The following is a 24,416-nucleotide window of genomic DNA, read 5'->3' as shown; positions in this document are numbered from 1 at the left end:
GATTCTTCCCATCCATGAGCATGAAATGTCTTTTAACTACTTTGTATCTTCAATTTCTTTTAAAAATCTCATAGTTTTCAGCATATAGGTCTTTCACATCCTTGGTTAAGTTTCTTCCTGGGTATTTTTCTTGTTGTTTTTGCAATTGCAAAAGGAATTTCTTTTTAATTTCTTTCTCTGATATTTCATTGTTAGTCTATACCAATGCAATGGACTTTTGTAAGTTGATTTTGTAGTAGGCAACATTACTGTATTCGTCTATTTTTTAAATAACTTTTTGGTAGAGTTTTTAGGATTTTCTATATATACTATCATTTAACAAAGAGGGACAACTTGACTTCTTCATTCCCAATTTGGATGTCTTTTGTTTCTTTCTCTTGCCTGATTTCTCTAGTGAGGACTTCCAACACAATGTTGAAAAGCAGAGGTGATAGGGGAAAGCCCTGTCATGTTCCTGAACATAGAGCAAAGGGCTTCAGTTTTTCACTGTTAATTATGAGATCAGCTGAGGGTTTGTCATATATGGTCTTTATTATATTAAGGTATTTTCCTTCTATACCTATTTTATTAAGTGTTTTAATCATAAATGGATGTTGTATCATGTCAAATGCTTTTTCTGCATCAATTGATATAATCATATGATTTTTGCCATTCTATTTGTTTATGTGATGTATCACGTTGATGGATTTGCATATGTTGAAACATCCTTGTGCCCTAGGGTTGAACCATACTTGGTCGTGATGAATAATCTTTTTAATGTATTGCTGCATTAGATTTGCCAGAATTTTGTTTAGGATTTTTGCATCTGTATTCATAGGAGATATTGGTCTGTATTTTTCTTTTTTTGTGTTATCCTTACCAGGTTTTGGTATCAGGGTAATGTTGGCCTCATAAAGTGAGTTAGGGGATACTGTCGCTTCTTCAATGTTTTGGAAGAGTTTGAGAAGGACAGGTATTAGATACTCTTTGAATGTTAGGTAGAATTCACTAGTGAAGCCATCTGGTCCCAGACTTTTGCTTTTGGGAATGGTTTCCATGACTGGTTCAATTTCCTTACTGGTGATCACTCTAATTAGATTTTCCAATCTAATTCAGCCTGCGAAGGATATATGTTTCTAAGAACTTGTCCATTTCTGTTAGGTTATTGAATTGGTGGCATATAGTCATTTATAGTATTCTTGGATGATCCTTTGTATTTCTGTGGCATCTGTGATAACTTCCCCTCTTTCATTTCTGATTTTGTTTATTAGTGTCTTTTCCATTTTTATCTTAGTGAGTCTAGCCAAGGGATGGTCAATTCTCTTAATCTTTTCAAAGATCTAACTCTTTGTCACATTAATTTTTTCGGTAGTATTTTTGTTCTCAATTTATTTAGCTCTGCTCTTATTTTTATTATTTCCTTTCTTCTGCTGACTTTGGGTTTCATTTGTTCTGCTTTTTCTAGTTCTTTAAGTTGTAATGTGAAGTTATTTATCTTAGATTTTTCTTGTTTCTTCAGACAGGCCTGTATTGAAATAAATTTTCCTCTTAAACTGCTTTCACTGCATCCCCAATATTTTGGTAGTATGTATTTTCATTGTAATTTGTTTCTATGTATCTTTTCATCGATCCTCTTATTTCTTCTTTGATCCAGTCGTTCTTTAAAAGTATGTTGTTTAATCTCCACATATTTCTGTTTTTTTCCTTGTTTCTTTTTGCAGTTGATATCTAATTTCAAAGCCATCTGATCACAGAATTTGCTTTGTATGATTTCAATCTTCTTAGATTTGCTTAGGGTAGTTTTATTACCAAATATGTGATCTATCCTTTAGAATGTTCATGTACACTAGAAAAAAATGCATAGTCTGATGTTCAAGGGGAAGTGCTCTATAAATGTCAATTATATCCATTTCATCTAATGTGTCATTTAGTGCTGCTATTTATTTTCTGTTGGGATGATCTATCCATAGCATTCAATGATATATTTAGGTACCCTACTATAATTGTGTTTCGGTCAATTTCTCCCTTTAGTTCTGTTAGTAGTGGCTTGGTATATTTCAGTGCTCCCTGATTGGGGGCATAAATATTGACGGCTATTATGTCTTTTTTTTTTTATAGTTCCTTTCAGTATTTTGAAATGTCCATCTTTGTGTCTTGTTAGCTTTTTTATCCTGAAGTCTGTTTCATCTGATATCAGTATGGCTACACCTGAATTTCTCTGGATACCATTTGCTTGGAGTATCAATTTCTACCCTTTGACATTGAGTCTATGCTTGTCCTTGTAGCTCAAATGTGTCTCTTGGAAGCAGGATATCGTTGGGTTTAGTTTTTTGATCCAATCTGCTACTCTGTGCCTTTTTATTGGTGAGTTCAATCCATTTACATTTTGGGTGATTATTGATATGTGAGGATTTCCTATCTTTTTTTTTTTTTTTTTTTGGTTTTCTGGTAAGATTGTGTCTCCATTGTTTCTTTGACTTTTTGAGGTTGTCTATTATTTCTGTGTGGTGGTATTCCATGATTTTCCCTCTGTTTATTTTTTTATTACATTATGTATTTCAGTTCTGAATTTTTTTCAGTGGTTAACATTAAGTTTATGGAAAAGAAAGTTTCATATTTAGAATATCCCATTTTCTTCTGCATGCATATTTTCTCCATTCCCATATTCTGGTTCAGGCCTTTAGTCTCCCCTTTTTTATGTTTTGGTTGTCACAAATTATCCGTGTTTATGCTGGTTGAATAGCCTCCTTCAGTGCCTTTCGTGTGTTAGAAAATTCCCTCAACTTCTGTATGTCTGCAAAAGTTTTATTCCTCCTTCATATCTAAAGGATATCTTTGCTGGATATATTATTCTTGGCTCATAATTTCTTTCAATAGTTTGAATATTTGGTTCCACTCCCTCTGGGCTTGTAGAGTTTCTGCTGAAAAATCTGATGATAATCTAATGGACTTTCCTTTGAAGGTTACCGTCTTCTTTTCCCTGGCTGTCTTGAGGATTCTTTCTTTGTCGTTGATTTTTGACAACTTCAATACAATGTGACTTGGAGAAGGCCTGTTGTGCTTGAGGGAATTAGGTGTTCTATTTGCTTCTTGGATTCGAGGATCCAGTTCTGTCCACAAATTTGGGAAGTTCTTGTAGACTATTTCTTTGAATAAACTCTCTGTTCCCTTCTCTCTTTCTTCTCCTTCTGGTATGGCCATTATTCTTATATTGCTCTTTCTGATGGAGTCAGAAATTTCTTGTAGAGTTCGTTCATTTCTTTTAAGTATCAAGTCTCTGTCTTCTTCCATCTCTCTCATTTCCCCATTTCTATCTTTGATGTCACTGTTTCTTTCCTCCATCTGGTCAACTATACTCCCTAAGCTGGATATTTCATTCTTTATTTCTTTTATTGAGATATTAATCTCCAGAAATTCTATTTTTTTTTAATTTCAATCACTTTGGTAAAGTGTTCATTTTGTTTTTTGATTGTGTTTCTGAGTTCATTAAACTGCCTGTCTATGTTTCCTTGTTTCTCGTTGAGGTTTTTAACAACTGCAATCTTGAATTCTCTGTCATTTAAGTCACATATTTCCATGTCTTTAATTTCATTTTCTGTAGACTTTTCATTTTCTACTTGAGCTGTCTTGTTACCTTGGTTATTCATGTGAATTAATGATTTATTATTTCTCTTCCTGGACAACTATAGGAGTGGGTTCTGCAGAAGGTTGATAGAAAGTGGTTTTCCTTTTGTTTTGTTGTAGGTCTGGTGGAATGTTTTATTTTCTCTCTGACTGCAGCCTGTTGTTCTCTCTCACTCTGTAGTGTCATATATTCTCTGCACTATCCTGTCTTCCCACACAATGGGGGGATTCCCTGGAAGATGAGCTTCTCCTCTATGAACAGTTTGCCTGGGACATAGGGAGCCACCTCCATGGGGGGATGTGGAGAGCTTCTGAAGTTCCAAACCTCTTCCTGCATTGGATTTGAAGCCTGTATATTTCAACAGCTCTGTTTACTCCTGCAGAGTTCCACCCAGATAGGTGGGGACAGGGACGGGGTGGATTGTGAGAGGTGGCCCAGAGCAAAGGCGACAACCACCACCACATCCAGTCCTGCTTCCAGGGCTCCCTCCCCTTTGCCAGAATTATTTGGGCTGAGATTCTTTGTCTGCAGACCACAGTTCTCACAACTGTAAATATTCTGTTTTATTGATCTGACACTGCTACTGTCCACTTCTAGCACTGGGCAAGTGGGAGAGGAGCGAGCTCTGGGAGGGTAGAAAGGGAGCAGTTAGGCTCAGTGCCTAAGTCTTCCGGTCTCTGCTAGTCCGTGAGAGCTTAAACCATTTTCAGCCTTCTTCCCTCAGTCTTTGTTCCGAGGTCTCTCCTGTGACCTTTGGGTTGTGGTGTGTTGTATGCTGTCCCCTCAGCCCTGTGGGCCATTAGCAGAGCCCTAGCAGTCTGAATTTTTCCCTCTCCTGCAGCTTCGGTAGTTTGGGAATGCAGCGAACTCAGAGCACTGAGTTAGGTTGCGTCCTGTGCCTGGGCAACCCTTCTCCGCAATTCTCCATTCCCTCCTTCCTCACTCACGGAATTTGCCCACCTTTAGATGATTTCAGTAGTCTGTCTCTTAGTCTTGTCTGTCTGCTGTGAGTGGAGTCCTTTGTGGAGTTATAGTTATTCAATTTGTTGTAAATTAAAGTGGAGATTTCAAGAGGTCACCTTACACTGCCATTTTTATGACGTCTTGGTATCACACTTTCTTTATCTATTCATCTGTAAATGAACACTTAGGTTTTTCCATGTCTTAGATATTGTAAATAATGCTGCAATGAACGTGGGACTGTAGGTACCTCTTGAACAGTGATTTTATTTCCTTTGGATGACGGATATGAGATAGCTAGATCATATGGTAGTTCTATTTTTTTATATTTTAAGGAAACTTGATACTGTTTTCCACAGTGATTGTTCCAATTTATATTCCCATCAACAGTATGCAAGTGTTCCCTTCTCTCCACATCCTCACTATTTCTTGTTATCTCTTGTCTTTTTGTTAATAGCCATCCTAACAGGTGTGAGGTGACATCTCATTGTGGGTTTGATTTGCATTTCTCTGATGATTAGTGATGTTGAGTACCTTTTTATGTACCTATTGTACATCTGTATATATTCTTTGTAAAACTGTCTATTTAAGTCCACTGTCCATTTTTAAATTGGATTATTATTTTTATGCTATTACATTGTATGAGTTTTTTATATATTTCTGATATTAAACTCCTTAAATATGTGTGGTTTCCAAGTATTTTCTTCAATTATGTAGATTTCCTTTTCATTTTGTTGATTGCTTCTTTTGGTGTGCAGAGCTTTTCAGTTTAATATAGTCCCATTTGTTTATTTTTGGTTTTGTTGCTTGTTCTTTTGGTGTCATAGCCAAAAAGTCAATGCCAAGAACAATGTCAAGGGAATTTTCTCCCATGTTTTCTTCCAGGAATTTAATGGCGTGGGGGTCTTACATTTAAATCTTTAATCCACTTTGTGCTCATTTATGTGAGTGGTGTAAGATAGGGGTCCAGGTTCATTCTTTTGCATGTGAATATTCAGTTTTCCCAAAACAGTTAAGTGGGGAAACTATCTTTTCCTCATTGAGTTTTCTTGTCTTCCTTGTCAAATATCAGTTGAGTTTAAATAAACTCATGAATATGCATGAGTTTATTTTGTTGTTTTTTTTGTTCTTGTTCCATTGGTCAATGTGTTATAAACATCCAGTTTTACTGGATTGCCACCAATGTCTGTTCACTGAGCTGTCATAATTAGCTATTTGTGTTGGTAATTTATTAAACAGATGTGACTGAATCTTTCCTCTTTATTGTCTGAAAATTCAAAATGACATAAATGAAGTCTTTTTCTGGATCATATAGCACCAGTGTTAAAGTAGCCAATTTAATTAAGGTTACCAATGCCTAGCTGCTGAGCCTTAACACATTGTCAAATATTGAGTGAACTTGGGTGCATTTGCTCCGTCCTCAGTTCCCTTTGCAAAACAACGTTCACATTTTTTCCTTTTTAATTAAATCTATTAAGATAACATAGGTTAATAACATTATAAAAATTTCAGCTGTGCAACTTAATAATTCATCATCTATATATGCCATTGCGTTCTCACCATCCAAAGTCTAGTCTCCTGAGCATCACTTTCAAACAATTCTTGTGTTTTATTTCTATATTACCATCTTAATACAAGCCCCCATTTATTCCAAGATTCTTACAAAAGCCTTCTAATGTGCCTCCCTTTTTATATACTAGTTAATTTTTTAAAATTATTGCTACTACAGTTTTATTTTTTGTATTTTAATAGACATTTATCATTTATATTCCTCACACAGTGATAACCCCCTTCCTCCCATCTACTACGCCTGACATCTCATGCAGCCATTACATTTCCACTGTCTCTATTACTTATGTTGTACTCAATTTCATATATATATATATATATATAATTTTGGGGCTTTTTGAGTACCAAATTTATATACATATTGTACTTGACATTCATTATTGTTCAGCTTCAGCTTCAGGTGTACAGTGCAGTGATCAGGTATCTACATCATCCCTGAGGTGGTCTCCCTAATGAGACAAGTATCCATCAGATACCCTATAAAATTTTTACAACATTATTCATTATATTCCCCAAATTGACTTTCGTGTCCCCGTGGCAATCTTGTGGTTACCTATTGTGCTTTCTAATCCCCACACCTTTCCCTTTATTCCCTCCCCTTCCCATCTAGCATTCCTCAGGTTTTCCTCTATGTCTCTGAAACTGTTTCTGATTAGTTCACTCCTTTTTTCTTTTCTTTAGATTCCACATATAAGTGAGATCATATGGTATTTGTCTTTCTCTGTCTGACTTGTGTCACTTAGCATAATGTTCTCTAGGTCCATGCATATTGTTGCAAATGGTAAGATTTCATTCTTCTTTATGGCTGTGTAATACTCCGTTGTATAAATGTACCACAGTTTCTTGATCCAGTCGTCTACTGATGGGCATTCCGGTTGTTTTCATGTCTTGGCTGTTTTGTATAGTGCTGTAATAAACATAGGGGTGCATTAGTATTTTTGAACTAGAGTTTTGGATTTCTCCAGATAGACACGTAGGAGTGGAATTGCTAGGTCATAAGGTAGTTTGATTCTGAGTTTTTTGAGATACCTCCATACTGTTTTCCATAGTGCCTGCACCAATCTGCAATCCCACCAACAGTGCAGAAAGTTTCCCTTTTCTCCACATCCTATGCAGCACTTGTTGTTTGTTGATTCATTTATGACAGCCATTTTGACCGGGGTGAGGTGATATCTCATGGGTTTTATTTGCATTTCTCTAACGATTAGTGAGGCTGAGCGTTTTTTCCATGACTATTTCCCATTTGTATGTCCCCTTTAGAAAAATGTCTCTTCATGTCCTCTGCCCATTTTTTAATTGGGTTGTTTGTTTTTTTGGAGTTGAGTTGAGTGAGTTTTTTAAAAAATTGCGCTTTTAACCCTTTATGGGACATATCATTGGGAAACATGTTCTCCCATTCAGTAGGATCCCTTTTTCTTATATTAATGGTTTCCTTTGCTGTGAAAAAAAAATACACGTTTTTCAGTTTGATGTAATCTCACATGTTTATTTTTTCTCTTTCTTCCCTTGCCTGAGGGGATATATCAGTAAAAATCTTACTCAGGGTAATATCTGTAAAGTTTCTTCCTATATTTTCTTCTAGGAGTTTTATGGCTTCAGATCTTACATTTAAGTCTTTAATCCATTTTGAATTTATCATTGTATATGGTGTAAGGAGGTTGTCCAGATTCATTTTTTTTTGCATGTGTCCCTCCAGATTTCCCAGCACTATTAATTGAATAGACTGTCTTTACCACAAAATAAGTTCTTGCTCACATTGTTGTAGATTAAATGACCATATAGGCATCGATTTATTTCTGGGCTCTCTATTCTGCTCCATTGATTTACGTGTCTGTTTTTATGCCAGTACCATGCTGTTTTGATTCCTGTAGACTTGTAGTGTAATTTGATGTCAGGTATCGTTATACCTCACACTTTGTTCTTATTTCTCAATATTGCTGAGGCTATCTTGTGTCATTTAATGGTTCCACATACATTTTAGTATTATATGTTCTATTTCTTTGAAAAATGTCCTTGGTATCTTGATAGGAATTGTGTTCAATCTGAATATTGCCTTAGGCAGTACAGACATTTTAACAATATTAATTCTTCCTATCCATGAGCATGGTATGTGTTTCCGACTGTTTGTATCTTCTTTAATTTCTCTCTTCAGTGTCATATAAATTTCTGAGTACAGATCTTTTACTTCTTTGGTTAAATTTATTCCTAGGTATTTTATAGTCTTTGAAGCAATTAGTAATGGGACTGTTTTCTTAATTACATCTTCTGATAGTTTATTATTGGTATATAAAAATACAAATGATATCTAAATATTAATTTTGTATCCTGCTACTTTACTAAATTCATTCATCAGTTCTAATAGATGTTTGGTGGAGTCTTTAGGGTTCTCTCTATATAGTACCATGTCATCTGCATATAATGACAATTTTACTTCCTCCTTACCAATTTGAATGCCTTTTATTTCTTTTTCTTGTGTGATTCCTGTGGCTAGAACTTCCAGCACTATGTTGAATTGAAGTAGAGAAAGTGAGCAACCTTGCCTTATTCCTGATCTTAAGTTGAATGGTTTTAGCTTTTCCCCATTGAGTATGATGTTAGCTGTGGGTTTATCATATATGGCCTTTATTATGTCCCACTTTCTTAAGAGTTTTTATCATAAATGGCTGCTGGATTTTGTCAGAAACTTTTTTTTTGCATCTGTTGATATGATCATATGATTTTCATTTTTCATTTTGTTAATGTGGTGTATCACATTATTGATTTGCAGATGGTGAACCACTCTTGCATATCAGGAGTGAATCCCACTTGATCATGGTGTATGATCTTTTGAATGTATTGCTGAATTCTGTTTGCCAATATTTTGTTGAGGATTTTTGCATCTATGTTTATTAGGGACATCAGCCCGTTATGTCTGTCTGATTTGGGGATCAGGATTATAGTGGCCTCATAAAAAGTGTATGGGGGAGCCTTCCCTCCTTCTAGATTTTTTGGAATAGCTTGAGGAGAATAGGTGATAATTCTTTTTTGAATGTTTGTAAAATTCACCTGTAAAGCCGTCTGGTCCAGGGCTTTTGTTTTTTGGGAACTTGTTGGTTACTGATTCAAATTCCCTGATGGTAATCACTCTTTTGAGGTTTTCCATTTCTTCTTGAGTTAGCCTTGGAAGATTATATGCTTCTAGAAAATGTCAATTTCTTCCAGATTGTCTAATTTGTTGGCATACAGTTGCTCATAGCAATTTTGTATTTTTTTTTTTTTTTATATTTCTGTGGTGTCGTCACTTCTCCTCTTTCATTTCTGATTTTATTAATTTGGGTCCTCTCTCTCTCTCTCTCTCTCTCTCTCTCTCTCTCTGATGAGTCTTGCTAAAGGTTTGTCAATTTTGTTTATCTTGTCTAAAAACCAAGTTTTGTTTTGTTTTTGTGGTCTCTATTTCATTTATTTCTGCTCTGATATTTATTATCTCCTTCCCTATATTCCCTTTGGGATTATTTTGCTGTTGTTTTTCCAGATCCCTTAAATGTGAAGATAAACTATTATTAGTGATGTTTCTTGTTCCTGTAGGTAGGCCTCCATTGCTATGAATTTCCCTCTTAGGACTGCTTTCACTGCATCCCATAGATTTGGTGTCATCGTGTTTTATTTTAGATTCTCTTGAGATATATTTTGGTTTCTTCCTTGATCTCATAGTTGACCCATTCATTATTTGGTACCATGTTATTCAGCCTCCATTAATTTTTGTGTCTTCCAGTTGTTTTTGTTTTGTTTTGTTTTGTTTTTTTTTTTTTTCATAGTACTTTGGTCAGAGAAAACAATTGGTATTTCAATTTTCTTAAATTTATCAAGACTTGTTTTGTGGCCTGACATGTGGTCTAAGTTGCAAAATGTTCCATGTGCACTTGAGAAGAACGTGTATTCTGCAGCTTTGGGTGAAATGCTCTAAAAATATCAATTAAATCCAACTGGCCCAGGGTGTCCTTTAAGGGCATTGTTTCCATTTTGATTTTCTGTCTGGAAGACCTATCCCTTGTTGTCAGTGGTATGTTGAAGTCCCCTACTATGACAGTGTTACTTTGGTCTCTGTCTTTAGGTCAGTCAATATCTGTTTTAGGTATTTAGGTGCTGCTATGTTGGGTGCATAGATGTTTACTAGGGTTATGTCCTATTTTTGGATCGATCCCTTTATTATTATATAGTGCCCATCTTTGTCTTTTAATATGGTCTTCATTTTAAAGTTTATTTTGTCTGATATAAGTATTGAAACTCCAGCTTTTTTCTCATTTCCGTTTGCATGAAATATCTTACTCCAACCATTCACTTTCAGCCTGTGTGTGTCTTTTGATCTGAGGTGAGTCTCTTGTATACAGCATATACAAGGGCCTTGCTTTCTTATACACTCAGCCACCATATGTCTTTTGATTGGAGCATTTAATCCATTTACATTTAAAGTGATTATTGATAGGTACATAGTTACTGCCATTTTTTATTTGTAGTTAGATTGTTTTAATATTTCTTCTGTTTACTGAACACTTTAATGTTTCCTGCAATGCTGGCTTGGTGGTAATAAATTCCTTTAGCTTATTATTTTCTGGGAAGCTCTTTATGTCTCCTTCAATTTTAAATGATAGCCTTGCTGGATAAAGAAATCTAGTTAGTAGGCCATTTTAACTATAATGTGTCTTGGTGTGGACCTGTGTGGGTTTATTCTGGTGGAACTCTCTGCACTTCCTGGGTTTCCTTCATCAGATTAGAGAAGTTTTCGGACATTATTACTTCAAATATGTTCTTGATCCCTTGCTCCTTCTCTTCACCTTTTGGTATTCCTGTGATGTGCACGTTGTTGCACTTGATGTTATCCCAGGGGTCTCAAACTATTTTTGTTGTTTTTTATTCTTTTTTCTTTTTTTGTTCCATTTGGGTGAGCTATGCTAACTTGTCTTCTAAGTCACTGATTCGATCTTCTGCCTCATCTAACCTGCTGGTTATTCCTCCAAGTGTCTTCTTTATTTCAGTTATTGTATTCTTTAGTTCTAACTGGTTGTTCATTATGATTTCTATATCCTTGTTTATGTCGTCACTAAACATTCTTATCATCAGTGTTCTGAACTGTCTCTGATAGGTTGGTTACCTCTATTTCATTCGGTTCCAATTCTGTAGGTTTCTTCTGTTCTTTTATTTGGGACATGTTTCTTTGTTTCCCCATTCTGGCTGACTCTCTGTGTTTGCTTTGATGTATTAGGTAGATCCCATAAGGTTCTTGGTTTTTGCTGGGTTATCTTATGTGGTATGTTTCCTTTACATTTGAGTTGTACCACTTCCCCATTTTCCTGTGTGTGTGCTTCAAAGGTGACCCTTGTGTTGTGTATTTTGTCCCATTAAAGTTGATCTTTAATTGCTTTTGGCTAGTCAGTAAGTGGGATTGACTCCTAGGCTGACTAGTGTGAGATCTGGCTCTGCCCACAGTGGATGATCTGCTGAGTGAGGGTTGACAGCTTAAATGAGGCTTAGCCCCTTGGGCTCTTATGCCTGTAGAGAATTGCCTTTAGTGTGTCACTTGTGGGTCAAACCTGGTAACACTCTGCTTTGTTCTGGAGTTGGCCTCTGGGTGTTTTGAATCTTGTGCCTCTTGAGCTGAACCCTGGTGTAGGGCAATTTCAGAACAAAGCAAATCACTAAGCACAACAACAACAACAAAGAAAAGACCAAATACACTCACATGTAAAAACAACCGATAACCCACTCTCAACACAGGCAAACACATTAAAAAATACAAAAACAAAACAAAACAAAAAAAGCAGCACTAGTCTTGGCTTAAGACCACCAAGTCATCTCTAGGTTGTCCTCTGCTGTACCAAAGAGTCCTCTGTGTGTTGTGCAGGCAAAACCGGCCTCCTGGTGCTCAGAGTGACCCTGGGACTGCAGTTCTCGATGAGTGGGTCTATGGGATCTGGATGGTAGTTTTTACAAAGTCAGTGCAGTTTCTGCTCTTCCCTGCACATATGCACACTGAGAGTAACACAGCCAGCCCTGTGCACAGGTCTCCTGAGTCTTAGGGCACTTCTTCCGTGTGTGTGTGTGTGTGTGTGTGTGTGTGTGTGTGTGTGTGTGTGAAGGCTGGGAGATTTCTGATGTGCTGAAAGCCCAGAGCTGCATTTGCTGCCTGCTGCTGACACCTGGGTGTGTCTCCGCAGTTGTAATTGTCCTGCCCTAGGCAGGCCAGAAAAGATGTGGGCTGAGAATTGAGGAGCCTTCTCTCTTACAGCCCAGCAATGTCATACTCTTCCCAGCCTCTTCTCTGGGTCAGAGCTGCAAGCTGGGCCTTCCCATATCCCGAGCATCATGGCTCCACTGTAATCTGTCACTACTCCTCAGTTCAGGGGACAGCTTGAGGAAGGGTCGGGGTAGGATTGGGAGAGTGGAGTTAGGGGCCCAAGTATGGTGTTTATGTCCTTTATTCGACCTAGGGCACAGCTGGAGGTTCCAGCTGATTTTATTGTTTCAAATGCTGGATATGCTGGTCTCTCAGCAGGAGAGGTCAGCTGTGAAATGCAGGGAAAGAGCCCACCTCCTGGCTCCTGTGGTCTCTGTTCTGTCCTGGGACACCCAGCAGCTCATCAGCAGTGGATGCGGGCCTCATCTCTACTCTGCTCCCTTCCCTCTTCCCCTGCTCACCCAGTTTGCCCACCTTCAAATAATCCTTAAGCGAGTCTCTTAGCTGTTCTGTGTGATGAGCAGAGAGTCCTTTGATGGGTTATAGATGTTCAATTTGTAGTAAGTTCCAGAGGAGAACTCAAGAAGACCACCTCACTGCCTCCATTCCTGTGATGTCACTCCACATTTTAAAATAAAGACAAAATTTTAAAACAGGAAGTTCAAATCACACACATTTAATTTCTATATGAGTATGACCTTATTGCCACACATGGTCCATATTGGGAATACCTGTGGTGTGCAGAGCTTTTCAATTTGGTGTAGTCCCACTTGTTTATTTTTGGTTTTGTTTCTTATACTTTTGTTGTCATAGTCAAAAAGTCAATGCCAAAGACAATGTCAAGGAAATTTCCCCTATATTTTCTTCCAGGAATTTAATGATTTGGGGTCTTATATTTAATTCTTTAATCCATTTTTGAGCTCATGTTTGTGAGTGGTGTATGAAGGGTTCCAGGTTCATTCTTTTGCTTGTGAATAAGTTTCTGTTATATATAAGTATTATATCTGATCAAGGGAGCATACCAACTCATACCCATCCATTGTTACATCAGTGAGATTAGTATATCAAATGATCTACTTCTGTATTTCAAGACATCTCATCCATTCATTCAGTTAATAAACATTTAATGAATACCCACTATATTCAAATGCTATGTAAGTACTACTTATCAAGCACTCAGGGTGGAGAGTGGAGGTAGCTGGGGTGGAATCCACAGCTTGAGAAAGGCAAGCATAAGCAGAACACCTCAATAAAGGCAAGAAAAACCTCTAGGTTACTAGATGTTGAGGTTCTTGAAGCAAATTGTCATAGTTATCACTCTACAGCCCACTATTCTACCTAAATTAGTCAAGTGAATAGGATCCAAAGTTCTGCTAGACCACAGTGATAACAATGGCATAAAACCTTGCATAAAACATAGTAGGCACAGAGTAGGTACTCAAAAGAATCTGGTGTTGATATGTTTTCCAGTAGGTAAATATATCTAAGGTTTGTGGAAAACATGAGAACTTGCACTCATGGAGGAGACATATTTCAATGGAAAATAACAATATATAGGAGGTAAAAACTGTAACTATTTTCCAAAAGAGCAGGTACATATATACAATGGAGTATTACTCAGCTAAAAGAAAAGTTGAAATACTGCCATTTGCAACAACATGGATGGATCTTGATATTATCATGCTAAGTGAAATAAGTTAGACAGAAAAAGTTGAGAACCATGACTTCACTCATACGTGGCATATAAAACTGAAAGTAATAAATGAACAAGACAAACAAAAAAATTAGACACAGACAACTGTTTAGTGGTTACCAGAAAGTAAAGAGGAAGGGGGAGACAGAAGAGGGAACAGGGGTTGAAATATATGGTGATGGAAGGAGTACTGACTCTGGGTGGTGAACACAAATTGCAACATAGATGATGTATCATAGAAATGTACACTTGAAATCCATATATGTTTACTAACCAATGTCACCGCAATAAATTTAATAAAGATTTTAAAAAGTTACATAAGATGCACAAAAAGTCCTGATAAAAAGAAAAATACATGATCAACCAATTTGGAGGAGAGGCATAAATCATGAATCATGAAGTTCAAATGTCTAGTTTTTCACTGTAAACTGTGCAAAAAGGGAAATGTGAAACTTCAATGAATCAAGCCTTAAATGTTACTCCTACAGGAGTTTCAACAATTTACTGGTAATATATCAAGCCAAATAGCTAACGGAAAATATAAAGCCAGGGTACAGTCATTCTTGTAAGGAAAAATGTAATGGAACTAAATCTATGAACCAACGTGTTCTTTAAAGGTGAATGAACTTCAGCCTTAAATATTGTTATCTCCATAACTAGCAAAAACCCTCACCTGGTGTTAGTTGTGTTTCTTAAGTGAAATAAGTCAGAAAGAGAAAGACAAGTACCATATGATCTCACTTATATGTGGAATCTAAAGAAAACACTATGTGAATGAACTAATCAGAAACAGTCTTGGGGACACAAAGAAAAAACCGAGAGTTGTTAGATGGGTGTGGGGGGGGTTGGGGATAAGGGGAAAGGTGAAGGGATTTGGAAGCAGCTGGTAACCACAAGATGGCCTCAAGGTTGTTTTTTTTTTTTTTGAAAATTAATTTGGGGAAGGTATTCAATAATGTTGTAAAGATTTTGTTGGGTATCCGATGGACATGCGTCCTATTTGGGAGACCACCTCAGGGATACTGTGGATACCTGATCATGGCATTGTACACCAGAAGCTAAACATTAATGAATGCCAACTATAATTTTATATATATAATGTGATGGTTCAGTGTGAGGTCGGAGGGATAGTGGATGGGGGAGGGGGGTTCACAGTGTGAGGGATATAAATGATGAACGTCTAAGTATTACCTTGTCTTGTACACCTGAAACTAATAAATAAATAAAAAAAAAAAGATCGTGCCAGGTTTCCCGCCATCAATGCACATACTCTGGCCACCACATTTAGAAAAAAATGTGGCTCGTTCTACAACTGCTTCCAATCATTACCTCCAGAATTTGTGTTCTGTAAGCATCCACACTTTGCTTCTAAACAAATCATTTAATGATAAGCTAGTTCTCAGTAAAAACTACAGTAAGTTTTCACAATATATTACGTGAGCTCTGGCTGTTCAGTTCTAAATAATGGCTCTTATTTGCTGGACAAGTAAACTGAAATTGATTTGTTTCAGCTGCCTGTACTAGAACACACAACGCCTGCTTCCAACAATCCTATTGACTTCTGCAAACAGTACTCCAGCCTGCTTCCTCAAGTACTCCTGGCAGGATTTTTAAATCATCCCACCTTGTCTCCCTCAACCCCAAGAACAAAGCATCCATTTAAATAGGGACTCTGTACAATGTATTCAATAAAGGGAGTGTGAGGGTGCTTCCTTTGCAATCAACTGAGCAGAGGGCAAGGTGAGGAGCGAGCCCTTATCTGAAAGAAGAGAGACACAAAGAGGAGACTGATTAAAAGTTAAATCAGCTACTCCTTGTGAATCACAATCTGAGGAGAGAGACAGGAGCACGCGCACGCGCACATACACACACACACACACAGAGATATGTGTGTGTGTGTGTGTGTATATATATATATATATATATATATATATATATATATATATATACATATATATATATATATATGTATATACTGTGTTTCCCCAAAATAAGACCAGGTCTTATATCAAGTTTTGCTCCAAAAGACGCATTAGGGCTTATATTCAGGGGATGTCATCCTGAAAAATCATACCAGGGCTTGCTTTCTGGTTAGGTTTTATTTTTGGGGAAACGCGGTATACATATTTATATATTTATATTTATATACATATATTTATATATATAAATTTATATTTATAAATATATATATAAATATTTATAAATTATGTATTTGTATTTGTATATATGCATATTTATATAAATATATTTATATTTATATAAATATATTTATATTTATATAAATATATTTATATTTATATAAATATATTTATATTTATATAAATATATTTATATAAATATATTTATATTTATATAAATATATTTATATTTATATAAATATATTTATATTTATATAAATATATTTATATTTATATATGGAGAGAGAGAGAGGGAGGACCCCATTCGTCCTCTCACACATTTCCCCCCTCCCCTTCGTACAGTGCCATCATGGAGACAGTTTAGGATACAGAAAAAATGTCCTTATAGAACTCTCTTCTCTGAAGAGAGGACTATGACCAGCAGAGTAGACAGTGCAGGCCTCTGGTCAATTATTTTTGAAAGTGTTGCATACAAAGCCCATAATGCTTCCTGAGCTCCCTGTCATTAGGAAGTCACGCCAGCCAGGCAGAGCATGAATCTGATTTTTACCCAAATTGCTCAGAAGTATGGTATTGCACTTTGGACGGCACAAAGTTTTTTGCTTGTTTGTTTGTTTGTTGTAAGATACATCTGGTGGCAGAGGCCAGTCATAGTGACCCTCCATTATGAGCTCCAGAGACACTTTTATCCAGAAACACCAAAATGGTTGTGCTTGGTCAGCCCAGGCTTTCTCTGCATTTTAGAGTTTCCAAAAGGATATTTCTTTTTTATATAGTTTTTCCCCACAATTGTGTGAGGGAGTCAGGGCAAGTATCATTATTCTCATTTTAAATAGTAAGAAAATGAGGCCCTTCGAGAAAGAGAAAAATTTATCAAATGTCCAACAGCTTGTAAATGGCAGTCAAGAAATTTGAACCCAGAACTAGTGGCTTTATTTATTTAAGTTACGTATTTATTTTCTTTTCAGTTATAGTTGACATTCAATATTATTTTATATTACTTTCAGGTGTACAGCACAGTGGTTAGACATTGATATTTATGAAGTGATTCTCCCAATTAGTCTAGTACCCACATGGCACTATACATAGGTGTTGCAACATTATTGACTATATTCTCTATGCTGTACTTTACATTCCTGTGACTATTTTATAACTACCAATTTGTATTTCTTAATCCCTTCACCCAGCTCCCCAACCCCCTCCCCTCTGGCAACCATCAGTTTGCTCTGTGTATCTGAGTCTGTTTTTGTTTTGTTTGTTCATTTATTTCATTCTTTACATTCCACATATAAGTGAGATCATATGGTATTTGTCTTTCTCTATCTGACTTCTTTCACTTAGCATAATACCCTCTAGGTCCATCCATGTTATTGCAAATGTTGATTTCATTCTTTTTAATTGCTATAAGAATGAAATAAGACCTTGTGGCTTTAAATGGAGTGCTTTCTTCACAATATTTGTATTTTTTCATTCGTTCAATCATTTATTCATTCAATGAACATATATCAAATTCTTACTCTGTGGCTGGTAATGGGAGTACTAACATTGTTCACAGTCTGAAATTTCCCTTCAGTATCACCTCTAGTTGCTACAAAAGGATGAGGAGGTGTATTTCTCTGCATATATTGATCCCAGCTGCAGTACATTTCTTCAATTAAGGCTGAGCAGGTTATTTTTCACCTCAGCAGAAACATACAAGTATGATATGAATCAATACTCTTTTAACAAAAGTTTAATGCCTGACAAGGTGCCTCTCAAATAGCATATACCAACATCCCCTCAATAGAAAATTGTTACTTACCAGACCATCAGACTTAAGACTTTCTGAAAATTGCTGCTTCTCTTCTGTGGGGCTGCTATGAGTGGATCCAGGAATAACTGTGTAGTGACACAAGTCTCTCATCTTTCCACTCCTAGCAGTGGCCTTAGCTACTGAGCACATACAACCCACATGAATATTAAGGAGCCTTCTCCAAACACTATCTCATCACCCAGAACTTTCCTGCTTCCCCTTACTACTACTTATCTGCCTTATATCCACGTTCCCGTGAGGCTCTTTATGCTAAAGAGGTAGTAAAATAATCTCTACTGAAGTTACTCCTTTTAACATACTTGCTTTTTCACAGGGCCTTGTTTTTTCACAGAGCAATTTGTATAGTAAGCATATCAGGCACCATGGCAAACTAATGATGGGAGAAATAGACAGGGGAAGGGGGGTTCTTTCCTTGTTCAATTCACAGCTCAGGAATAGGGGCATATGTCATTTTTCTGAAAAAATGAAATGAAACGAGATGAATGTCATGCTGTGGAGACACAATGTAATCATTCAAAAAGGCAGAGGAACATCTGACCAATCAGGCATGAGCCTCACAAATCCTGAAAGGATAAAACCAATAATTACTTATTCCTCTTAACCCTTCATTTCCACAGCACGTCAGGCATTGTCCTCAAATAGCTTCTGAATGAAATCTATATTTATACCTGAGATCTTGTCATTATGGTCTACATACCTCGTAAACAAAATCCAGCCTAAATTGCTTGCTTCATTTCTAGCTTCTCCAAGGTCTGTCTATGACCTTGTGATTCAGAGGTAGTTACTATCTCACAAGGCTTATTGGCAACCATTTGTACCATCTTTTCATAATTTCATATACCATTTATAACATCACCTTTCAGACCCTCTAGCCATGTAAGAGAGGGTTGGTTCTCCCACAAGTTCATAGCAGCCATCTCACTTCACAGTCTGATTTTTAGGAGTTTAACGAGCAATCCAAAAATGCACTGGTGAGATAAACCTTGGCTGCCACAGCCTCTTAGCCCTTCTGAATAAGGTGATTTGAAGGAGGGGCAGAAAGACACGGGGAGACCTTCAATCAGTCACAAAGTTCTGCTGTTTCCCAGTTTGATGACTTGCTTTCCAAACTATATTTACCCTGATCCAGGGCCTCATCCATTCACAGATGTCTTACTACAATTAACATTTACCTTCATCCAAGGTTCTCTTCCCTTTGACCCATTCTATGTACTGCTGTAAGATTAGTGCTTTTGAAGACTCAGCTTTCAGTGTATTATTCCTCTGCTCAAAATCCTTCATTGACTCTTTGTTTATTTACAGTACAAAGCCCAAACTCCTGAGGCCAACATTCAGGACCCCCATGAAATGCCCCAACTCAAGCTACCAAAATCTATCTTCACCTCTTTCCTCAAATGAAACTTCTGTCCTGCAAAGATCAGTTTTTTATTGTCATGGACATAGTGTACACATACCCCAATCCTCAATGCCTTTATTTCAGACTGCGTCTCCCACCCCCTGCACCACAGAATGTCCCCTAACTCTCTGTCTACCCAAACCCAACCTTATTGTTCAATGCCTTGCTCAAAGTATACCTCTTCCTAACAGACTTACTGAATTATCCCTACCCATATCATGGGCAGTGTTAGGAATGCTGAACATAAGAAGCCTTCCCAGATGTACAGAATCAGAATTTATATTTTAACAAGCTCTTAATATGCATTACAGTTTGAGAAGTACTGTCCTAAACAGCACTATGATTTACACCATTAAAAGAAAAGAGGCAAAGATACCCATGACTTCCAATTATGACCAATAACCAAACTCTCCTTTGTTTTTCCCCCAACTCCATCTATTTTCTATCTTTGCTATGTATTCCTTTTAGCTTGTGGAGATATAAGGGAATCAGGATTTTTTTTTTACCTTCCCAATCATTAATACCCCATAATCTGTCCCTTCCACAACCTTTGTGTCATTTGAGAACACAAATTCCCTAGTTTTGATTAATGTAGCTTCCCTATTCTGGGTTCACAATTTCATATAATTAATTTTGCTGCCAGCTAAGGATAGGTATACTTGTCTATATTGGGTTCCCCTCCCCCAAAGGCAGAGCAAATTATGACTGGGCCTGTGAGCCTTGGCTTAGGGACAGGGAAATAGTCAGCAAGCCAGATTTACTTTACTAAGCAGTCCCCCCTTATCCATGGTTTTGCTTTCTGCAGTTCTACTTACCCATAGTCAACCATAGTCCAATATTATTAAATGGGAAATTCCAGAAATTAAAAAAAGACATAAATTTTAAATTGTGCACCATTCTGAGTAGCATGTTGAAATTTTGTACCATCACATTCCATCATGCCTGGGACAACAAATTGAACAGCTGTAATTCAACAAAGGCTAACTTAAGCAACACACAAGCACATCTGAGAGGTCCACACATCAAATTATCTGAAGGTGGGCAAAGCGGGTGGACAAGGGAAGAAGGAAGGGAGAAGTGCAGAGACGCAGGCCATAGGACACAGTCCAGAGTTCAATGCACTCTCAGGAAAGGGAAGAATTCAGGCTGCAGGTGCACTGTCTGTGGCCCACATTACTGCCTGAGGGATCAGCATATAGTACAGCTGAGCCCAGCATTCAGGGCAGAGATCTTGGAGTAAACACTGAACATAGAAGGGTGAGAACAGTGATTTAAGCCCTCACTGCTAGGCAGAAAATAGAAAACAAAGACACAGAGCCTGACTGATGCCACCCACCCTCCCATAGCTCACCCCACCTTCACCCTCTCAGTATAAGAAGAGGGCTCCAGAAGAAACAGTAAGTGTCAGATTAAAGACAGCACCTCTATAACCCTGAGAACTGGTGCTTCAGACATACATTCTGGTGAGAGCTATAAAGACAAGACAACTGTGGGCTGTAGTCACCATTGCTCAGAGGCACAAACACATCAGCAGTCTCTCACAGCTCACACTGCCCCCACTGTCCTGGGCAGATCTCTGCAGTGGCAACCAAAACAGCAGAGACACACAGGCTCTGCATCAGAATGCAGGGGCAGCATTGGGATTTCAGAAGCTCAGAAATATATTAACATCCACATCCTCCCTAGGAGGTGGGGAACTGAGATCAAGGTGTTCTGAACAGAGAAGATATCCATCTTCCATCATGTGAGAAGCTGGAATAGCACTGGAAAAAAGAAAGTGCTACAGCATGAGAGAAGATAAAAGGCTGAAGCAGAAGAAAAATAAAACATTCCAGCAATACCTATTGGAAAACAAAAGCAAAACCTCTTCATATCAACCTGCTGTAGAACCCACTCCTGTAGATGCCCAGGAAAATAAATAGCAATTCATTAATTGCCATGAATAACCAAGGTAACAAGGAAGTTCAGAAAGAAAATGAAAAGTCTCCAGAACATGAATATAAAGACATGAGAAAATGTGACTTAAATGACAGAGAACTCAAGACTGCAGCTCTGAAAAAACTCAACGAGATGCAAGAAAATACAGATAGTTTAATGGACTAAGAAACACAATGAAGGAACAGAATAAATATTTCACCAAAGAGACTGAAACTACAAAAAGAACCAAATGAAAATTCTGGAGATGAAGAACTCACTAAAATAAATTAAGAATGAAATAGCCAGCTTAGGTAATAGAGCTGACAGATGGAGGAAAGAATCAGTGACATCGAAGATAGAAATTGGGAAATGACACAGATGGAAGAAGACAGAGACTTGAGAATTAAAAGAAATGAAAGAACTCTACAAGTACTTTCTTACTCCATTAGAAAGAATAATGGGTATACCAGAAGGAGAAGAGAGAAAGACAGGAACAGAGAGCATATTCAAACAAATAGTCAATGAGACTTCTGAAACATGTGGAAAGAACTGGATCTTCAAATCCAAGAAAAACAGAACACCTAAACACCAATCCCAACAGGTTTTCTTTGACAGCTTCAATACAATCCCAATACAAGGCACATTGTATTGAAGCTGTGAAAAATTAATGACAGCAAAAGAATTCTCAAGGCAGCCAGGGGGATAAAAAGCAGTAACCTATACGAAAAAGCCTATTAGACTATCATCAGACTTACAGAAGAAACTCTACAACCCGGAGGGTGTGCAATCAAATATTCAAAATATTGAATGAGAGGAATTATGAGCCAAAAATAATATACCCAGCAAAAAATATCCTTTAGATATGAAAAAAGGAATGAAGACCTTTCCAGACATACAGAAGCTGAGGAAATATTCTAACACATAACCAGCATTGCAGGAAATAATAAACAAGGATATTCAACCTGAAAAAAAAAATCAAAAGAACACAAAACTATGGGCAATATTACAAACAGACAGAGAGAAGTAGGAAATGGCAAGCCCTACACAAATATAACACTGCACACTTAAATATAACATAAAGGGTAAAGACAATAAAAACACTTTTTAAACAGGAAAAAGACAAAAATAAAGACAACCTGTTACTGCAAGTCACAAATCAACTCACAGCATAAGTAGGGATGACTTGTGGCAACAAAAACATAACAGGGGAAAGAGTAAAGGTCTGAACATGCACAGGGGAATGGAGATAAGCATGCTAAAAAAAAAGACTACTGTATATATGAAACTTCCTTTTACATAAACTTAATGGTAACCACTCAAAACAAACATACAAACAAAAAAACTCCAGAACTGAGATATATAACATATAAAAAGAAGAAACAGAGGGAAAAATCATGGAATACAACCACATTAAAATAATAGACAAGGCTTCCAGATCAAAATGGCGGCGTGAGGTGAGCCTCTGTAAAGCTCCCCTGGAATTTACAACTAATCGGACAACAATAACTCCACAAAGGACTCCCTGCACAGCAGACAGGCAAGACGAAGAGGTCCACTACTGAATTCACCTCCAGGTGGGCGAATCACGCAAGCGGGGGAGGAGGGAGAGGAGCAGTGCGGAGACGGAGCCGCTCGGGCGCAGGACAAAGACCTAGCTTAGTGCTCCGAGCTCGCTGCATCCCGGAACTTCCGCAGCTGCAGGAGAGGGACGAACTCGGAATGCTAGGACTCCGCTTAAGGCCCACAGGGCTGATGTGGCAGCATACAAAACCGTTGAACCCAATGCTCCCGGCAGCAAAGACTGAGGGAAGAGGGCTGAAATCGGTGGTTTAAGCCCTCACTGCCAAGCGGAGAACAGAAGCCTTAGGCACAAAGACTAGCCGCCCCCTCCCTACCCTCCCAGAGCTCGCCCCGCCCCCAACTGCCCGGTGCTAAAGCGATAAAGTAGCAGTGTCGGATCAAAGGACAGAATATTTGCTGCTCTGAGAACTGTGGACCGCAGACACAGATTCGCAGCTCAACTAGTTCCGGCAAAGGGGAGGGAGCTGTGGAAGCAGGACCAGCTGTGGTGGTGGTCGCCGCCATTGCTCTGGGCCACCTCTCACAACTCATCCCGCCCCTGGCCCCACCTATCTGGGCGGATCCCTGCAGGAGTAAACAGAACTGCTGAAACGTACGGGCTCTGAATCAGGTGCAGAAAGAGCTTTGAAACTTCAAAAGCTCTCCGCACCCCCCACAGGGACGTGGCACCCTATGACCCAGGTGAACTGTTAACAGAGGAGAGGCCCGTCTCCCAGGGAATCCCCCCATTGTGTGAGAAGCTGGAAAAGTGCAGAGAAAATGTAGCACTACTGTGTCAGAGAGACCTCTTCCTATCAACCTGTTGCAGAAGCCACTCCTGTAGATGTCTAAGAAGAGAAATAATAAATCATTAATTGCCATGAATAACCAAGGCAACAAGACAGCTCAGAAAGCAAGTGAAAAGTCTCCAGAAAAGGAACTTATAGATATGGAAATATGTGACTTAAATGATAGAGAATTCAAGATTGCAGTTCTGAAAAATCTCAAAGAGATGCAAGAAAACACCGAAAGGCAATTTAATGAACTCAGAAACGCAATCAAAGACCAACACGAGCATTTTACAAAAGAGATTGAAATTTTAAAAAAGAACCAATTGGAATTTCTGGAGATGAAGAACTCAATAGAAGAAATTAAGAATGAACTAACCAGCTTAGGTAGTAGAGTTGACCAGATGCAGGAAAGAATAAGTGACATCGAAGATAGAAACCTGGAAATTACACAGATGGAAGAAGAAAGAGACTTGAGACTTAAAAGAAATGAAAGAACTCTACAAGAACTTTCTGACTCCATCAGAAAGAGCAATATAAGAATAATGGGCATACCAGAAAGAGAAGAAAGAGAGAAGGGAACAGAGAATATACTCAAAGAAATTGTCAATGAGAACTTCCCAAATTTGTGGACACAACTGGATCCTCGAATCCAAGAAGCAAATAGAACAACTAATTAACTCAATCCCAACAGGCCTTCTCCAAGACACATTGTATTCAAGCTGTCTAAAATTAACACCAAAGAAAGAATCCTCAAGGCAGCCAGG

Source organism: Rhinolophus hipposideros, assembly GCF_964194185.1.
Source record: "Rhinolophus hipposideros genome assembly, chromosome: X".
In the NCBI taxonomy this organism is placed as follows: Eukaryota; Metazoa; Chordata; class Mammalia; order Chiroptera; family Rhinolophidae; genus Rhinolophus; species Rhinolophus hipposideros.
The sequence above is the reverse complement of the archived record's forward strand: the minus strand, read 5'-3'. Positions refer to the sequence as shown.